Source organism: Sinocyclocheilus anshuiensis, unplaced genomic scaffold (assembly GCF_001515605.1).
Source record: "Sinocyclocheilus anshuiensis isolate Anshui unplaced genomic scaffold, SAMN03320099.WGS_v1.1 scaffold439, whole genome shotgun sequence".
NCBI lineage: Eukaryota > Metazoa > Chordata > Actinopteri > Cypriniformes > Cyprinidae > Sinocyclocheilus > Sinocyclocheilus anshuiensis.
The window spans coordinates 19,863-26,989 of NW_015552572.1; the positions used below are offsets into that span (position 1 = coordinate 19,863).

At 35.5% G+C, this 7,127-nt stretch overlaps 1 pseudogene; it reads right to left on the reverse strand.

Moving 5' to 3' along the window:
• Positions 1 to 1,163, reverse strand: part of LOC107665081 (major histocompatibility complex class I-related gene protein-like) — an 11,912-nt pseudogene extending 10,749 nt beyond the window's left edge.
• Between the last annotated feature and the right edge of the window lie 5,964 nt (positions 1,164 to 7,127).

Sequence of the window (7,127 nt, forward strand, 5' to 3'; positions counted from 1 at the left end):
AAAACAATAAATAAAATAATACAAAATTATATATATATATATATTTCACACTTTTTGTGAGTAAATGATCACAATTACACCTACAGAAGTATACACAACCTTGAAATATTTTCCTATATTTTTATCATTTAGACTAAATTAATAGTGTGTCATCGTGTATCATTTCAGATACAAACCCAGAGTTAAATCAAACACTCAAATAAGGATAATTCAACATTATGAATGGTTCAATATTTTAAACTCATCAGTATTTATTTTGTACTAAATGGTGATAAATCTAGATCTCTGTACAACGAGAGAATTAGACACAACCTCCTGAACTTATTCCATGCTCACAAAGACTTGTTACAGCTAATCAAAGCGATCCGACCAGAACTTACTCTTCTTTGTGTTGTTAAACATGGAGATCCAGTTCATGCAGGTCTGGAGGTAATGGTGCAGGTGTTCATTGCGTTTATCCCATTCCCTTTTGGTTTCTTTAGCTTTGGGGGTTTTATCAATCCACTGCAGAATGTCAGAATCAAAGGCCATAAATCCTCTCCATCAAATCCATATTCATCAAATGCTCTCAGACTCACTGTTCCATCAGGAAGTTTCTCCAGTTCACAGCCAATCATTCTCTGAAGAACATGGAGCTCTATAATCACAGAACAACACTCACAACAATATACACGGTATTCAGTACTCTGCAAAAGTCTTCACAACATGTCTGATAATTGATGAGTGAAGCATTAAACGCACCAGAACACTGTGTGCAGTCTGACAGAGTCCTGATCTGATGTAGGAACCAGTCTCTAGAATCAGGTGCTTCAGGAGCTTCAGTCCAGTCATCTGCAGTCAGACTCGATCTGACCCAGGATTGATCTTCATTACTGTAATGTTTGATCTGTCTGAACTCTGGGAATGTGTCTGCTTTGGAAAGGACTGTAAACTTGAAGTGGAGGGAATGTTTCTCTGAGGAACAGACACATGCAATGACAAAACTGACAAAATACGGATAAAACTAACAAACCTGATAACAAACTCTACTTTAAGGAATACAATAACATTTTATTTTTACTATAATTAACATAACATTTATAATATTTTATAATAGTGTTCTTACCTTGCTGTGCAACGCTAAGAAAACAGTGAAACAATAAAATAATAACAAGCAAAAACATTCTATACAGAAAATGTTTAAAAACTAGAGCCTATCAAATATTTTTTTGTCCTTTACATTTTGGATCTGGATCTTAAAGTGAAAGTTCTTTCGTCTCTTCCGGGTGTTTTTGAGCGCACTGCTGCCCCTCACAGGCGGCTTGATGAAATGACACTTTCACTTTCATTATTATGAAAGGTTATATATGTTGTTATATGTTATAAGGTTATATGTTGAGGAAAAGTCCAACCGTAAAATTATTTAAATTCGTCGTTAACAGTATTATAATTTTTAAACTCTCTTAAAACAGTTTTCAGACTATAGTTTGAGAATATAAACTGAGAACATACAAAAAAACATTAGTAACTGCATCTGTCAAGGACCAAACAGGACAATCAATCAATCAATCAATCAATTAATCAATCAATCATTACTTCTCCATAAAATGTAGTCTGTATTAAGTTTTGTTTTCTTTTGTAAATGTTGCGTTCAGCAATGTTTTTCCTTGAACTTGTATATTTTGGTGTGTTGACAAAGTATAGATACTTCTAACTCGTTAACAACGTTAAATAAGTGAAATCTAAATCTAAGAGGATCAACAGAGCGATGCACATCAGTCTCTGCTCTATAAGGCATGTGTGTAAAAGTCTTCTGATTGAATTTTCACATTAGATTGCCAGATACAGCAGGGTTAATATTTCATTTCTACATAGTCAGCTTTAATTGTTTAACTTTCTTTTCTCTTTGCTGCATCTTTGTCAGGCAGTTGAGTGCATGAAGTGAAACTGAATTTCCTATATTAACAGCATTTCTGGGCCTCATAATCTCAAAATCTTGATAATTCCCAAGTTGTTTTCTGACTCTAAACTGTGTTGCTGTATGAGCTGAGAGAAGTGTCTGATATCAGTGAAGATGTTTCCCTATGTCCATTAACACACAATAAGTCAAGACTCATTTATTTCCTATATTGCACATTTAACACATACTGTTTAAAAGAGGCACATTTACCAGTCATACACTAGCTGTACTTCTGATCAATACATGTTCACTGGGAATTGCACTGATTGCATGATTAAGTTACAGGAACACTACAGGGACACAGGTTGATTTCTATTGATATCTACTAATAAAAACACACAAAAACACAAACATGCAATGGAAAATCACTGCTTCACAACATCATCCTGTGAGGTTAAAAACCTTTAAAATGTCCATTCGACTGAAACGATTAGAGAACTGAATATCATGTAACACAAATGTGAAAAGCAGCGTCATATTTGCAGTGTAAAGCAGCAGAACAAACAATAAATCTAGTAAATATGAACTGTTGTAAGTTTCCTTAATAAAGCAGAGCTGACTCAGATTAGAAAATGCTGACAGAAAGAAACAAGAACTGAAAACAAACAGCTTTTTTTTGCAGAACAAACCTGGATAATTAGAATACAATGTCCATTCAGAATGACGGAATGATCATTTTTCCACAGACCTAAGGTACAGTATAAGAACAGATATTTTTTTCAGATAGTTTTTCTAAATATATACACATTTACATTCATTCAGTCATTGATTTGTTTGTTAAATATTATGGATAACCGTACCTTGTAGTCTATGTCATCAAATCCAAATAATGAAATAATCTCACCATCATAACAAACACTTTTACCATCTTCACTTATTTCTACAATCACATACTGCCAAACTGTCCATACATTTTAAAAGGTCTTATAACAAGGATATTTAAAAACAGCTTTAAGGATATAGTGATCATGCTGAATGTCTGAATGTTCATAACTCATCTGATCTTCTCCTTCTGTAGATACAGTAACAAGTGAGAAATCCAATTACAAACACACCTGCTACTGTTCCTACTGTAACAGACCATTTCAATTCTGGTTCAGTTAGAACATTTTCCATGTGCAGAAAAAATAAAAAAATAAAAAAATAAAAGCAAACTTTAATAACTGTTGTTTGAGGCACTTTAGTTGTTTGTGTCAATCAGCATGTCAGCATTAAAATGGTCTCTTACTAGAACTTTGTTGTGACTGTGTTTATGAAGATATTTACCCCATTCTTCTGAAACTGGTTCTGTCAGGCTGCTGTGAATGACCAAACAGTCATAAGATCCTCTGTGGTTTCTGTCGACCTTCACACTGGTTCTCATCTGAAAGGTTTATCAGCATTTGGTCTGATTCAGTAGATGTTTGATCCTCAAGAATAGATTCGTCCAATCTTATGTTCAAGCTTTAATGCACAGCTAGCCATGCATTATTAGACAGACAGACAGACAGACAGACAGACAGACAGACAGACAGACAGACAGACAGACAGACAGACAGACAGACAGACAGACAGACAGACAGACAGACAGACAGACAGACAGACAGACAGACAGACAGACAGACAGACAGACAGACAGACAGACAGACAGACAGACAGACAGACAGACAGACAGACAGACAGACAGACAGACAGACAGACAGACAGACAGACAGACAGACAGACAGACAGACAGACAGACAGACAGACAGACAGACAGACAGACAGACAGACAGACAGACAGACAGACAGACAGACAGACAGACAGACAGACAGACAGACAGACAGACAGACAGACAGACAGACAGACAGACAGACAGACAGACAGACAGACAGACAGACAGACAGACAGACAGACAGACAGACAGACAGAGAGACAGACAGAGAGAGAGAGACAGACAGACAGACAGACAGAAAGACAGAGAAAGAGAGACAGACAGACAGAGAAAGAGAGACAGACAGACAGAAAGACAGACAGACAGACAGACAGACAGAGAGACAGACAGAGAGAGAGAGACAGACAGACAGACAGACAGAAAGACAGAGAAAGAGAGACAGACAGACAGAGAAAGAGAGACAGACAGACAGAAAGACAGACAGACAGACAGACAGACAGATAGACAGACAGAGACAGACAGACAGAGAGAAAGAGACAGACAGAGAGACAGATAGACAGACAGACAGACAGAGAGACAGACAGACAGACAGACAGACAGATAGATAAAAAAACAAATATATCGCCATTTGTATTTAAATAAGCAAAAACTGAAGAGTCTAGGATCATTATTGCAGTGATTAATATGTTTCTGGCATGTTGTATGTTTGGCAACAATTATTTTAACGCAAAATGATACAGTGCTTACTTTTTATTCCTTAAACAATGTTGGAAGACGTAGAGGATGACAATGTCAAGATTCATTGGGCTCAGTTTGTGTCTCAGTGAGCATGAGGAATCATTTTCATGTATGAATTGTTCAGAGTCCTGAGTTTAACCCTACTGAAAGTCTTTGGGATGTGCTGGAGTCGACTTTACAGAGCTGTACATTGGGTGCGCCTTCCAACATGGTTGTTTAAGAAATAAAAAGCTACACACTGCATCAGTTATAGGGTTAAAAGAATTGAACATACAACATGCCAGAAACATATTAATCACTGCAATAATGATTCAGTCCTAAAATCTTAAGCATTTGCTTTTATAACTGTCAGTATCTTTGTAAACAAACATTTCCAAGTAAAATATACTTATAAATTCAAACTTTAATCTCTGCAAGCTTGAACTGATTACTAATATAGAATTTTTTTTTTTTTACTTATTCCAGTTAGAAATTACATTTTACGTTTTCTTTCCGTAGTATTTAGAATTATTTTTATGTGTAAAAGCCATCAGACAATTATCACATTAGTTGAATAAACAGCTTCACCTGAGATTGTCAGATACAGCAGGATTAATATTTCAGATAGTCAGAAATGCACCAAAGAAAAAAAAAATGTAACTTGCAATTGAATGCATGAAGTCAATCTACAGCATTTTGAGGAATCATAGTCTCTAAATCTCTCTAAACTGTGTTGCTGTATGAGCTGAGGGAAGTGTCTGAGTACATAAACACACACTCACACTTAGTCAAGACTCATTTATTTCTTACATGTAACATGTTCCCAAAAGAGGCATTTACAGTATGCATCTGACAGACACTTTTACCACTCTTAAGACTGGAATACTCTACACTATCTGAACAGATTTTAAAATGCTAGGCTCTTACACTTCCTGACTTCGTAATAGTCACAGAAGATACCTGTCCATCATACACTAAACGACTGAGGATCACACACTACCAGACTTTAAAGTTGTTCCAATCTCAGCAAACTCACGCAGAATTATGCGCCTTGTTGCTAGGAGACACATGACAAATGAAAACAATGTGTTCTAAAATCAGCTCAAAATATCAAACGTGTTTGAAATCAGTCTGTGACCATCATACACTACGTGATTTTCTATGAAATCTGTCGACTCAAATCTGCAGACTGCCTCTGACTTTCATCAACTAGTGTCAACGTCTCCAGACTGTAAATCGGAACAAAAATCTGGGCAAAGTCATGTAGTGTATTCCAGCATTTACAGTGCATACTTGATGTACATTTGATCAATGAATGTTACCTGGGGTTGCCAAGACAACATGTTTCATTCAAAAACTAAAAAGAAAAAAAAGACTCTCCTGACTGGATTTAAAAACATCATTTGAAAAGAAAGGACTCTGATTCCAACATAAACTCAGCCAGTTTAACTGTGACCATTGAAATGTAAAACACAATCACAGTAATAACTTGGAGAAGAGAGGCTCTATGAGGAATGCAAAATAAAAATTTGTACAACAAAGGCTCACTTTGTTAGATTTCACAGCAAAGACTATCCAGTGATAGTTATAACATGTCTTTTTTTTGGGGGCGGTTTTGTGATTATTTAAACAATTAAACTATAATTGAAAAAATCTTAAATCTAAACTATTTTGTCAGATCCAAGTTCTAAAAAGATTCTAATTCTGCACCCCATAATAATCTCTCACTCACTCACTCACTCACTCTTTCTGTCAGTATATAAGCAGACATTGATAGCAAATAACACAGACAAACCACACTGTGTTTTGAATTCTACAATGTGTGGAGCGATATATCAGCCAAGTCAATTAACGGCATAGTGGTAATTGAGTAAAATATATATTTTTAAATGATCATATTAAGACTGCCCATCTTTGCCTTAATATTAAAAGTCTGATTTTATGACCTTACATGGGTTTTCTTGGTAGGATATATGATAAAATTCTACCTGTGCTGTACCTGGTAACAGCTGGATGCAATGGCCAAAAATAGCATTAGTTTAGCATAGCATCATATCTAATAGCAATAAGTATTAGATAACACTTATACTAATTCTTGATTAGCTTTTTCCCCACATATGAATTAATACAAGGTCAAGTAATGATTTAAATAAATGACTTAAATGTTTCACTGCTAAACACCATTTCATAATTCACCAATGTCTGAATTTCATGTAACACATATCATGTGATCTTGACCCTCTGAAATGTTTCAAGAATCTCTCAAATGTGAAAAGCAGCATCATTTCAACTGAGCATAAACAACATCATAAACAGGAACTGTCGTGAGATCGTGAGAAAATGCAGACAGAAAACAAAAAGCATTTTTTGCAGAATAGGTCTGGATAATTAGAATACAGCTGTCCATTCAGAATGAAGAGAAATGAAAACCCTGTTCACACCCCAGTCTGGTCTGCAGATCCATCAGCACTGATCTCTTGATCGGATGCATCGGCACACGCTGCACTGCTCATCAGTATCTGCCCACTCACTGCACCATAATCATGATGATTTCTCCCCAGAGCTATGAAAGATTGTACAGTATTAAAACCGATATAATGTTTTTGTAAACAGGTTTAAATTGACATATATGTGACCTTGGAGCACAAAACCAGTCATAAGGGTCATTTTTTTAAAAATTGATATTTATACATTATCTGAAATAGAATAGGACAATACTTGGAGGAGATATGACTATTTAAAAATCTGTAATCTGAGGGTGAAAAAAAATCAAAATATTGAGAAAATCGCCTTTAAAGTTGTCCAAATGAAGTTCTTAGCAATGTATATTACTAATC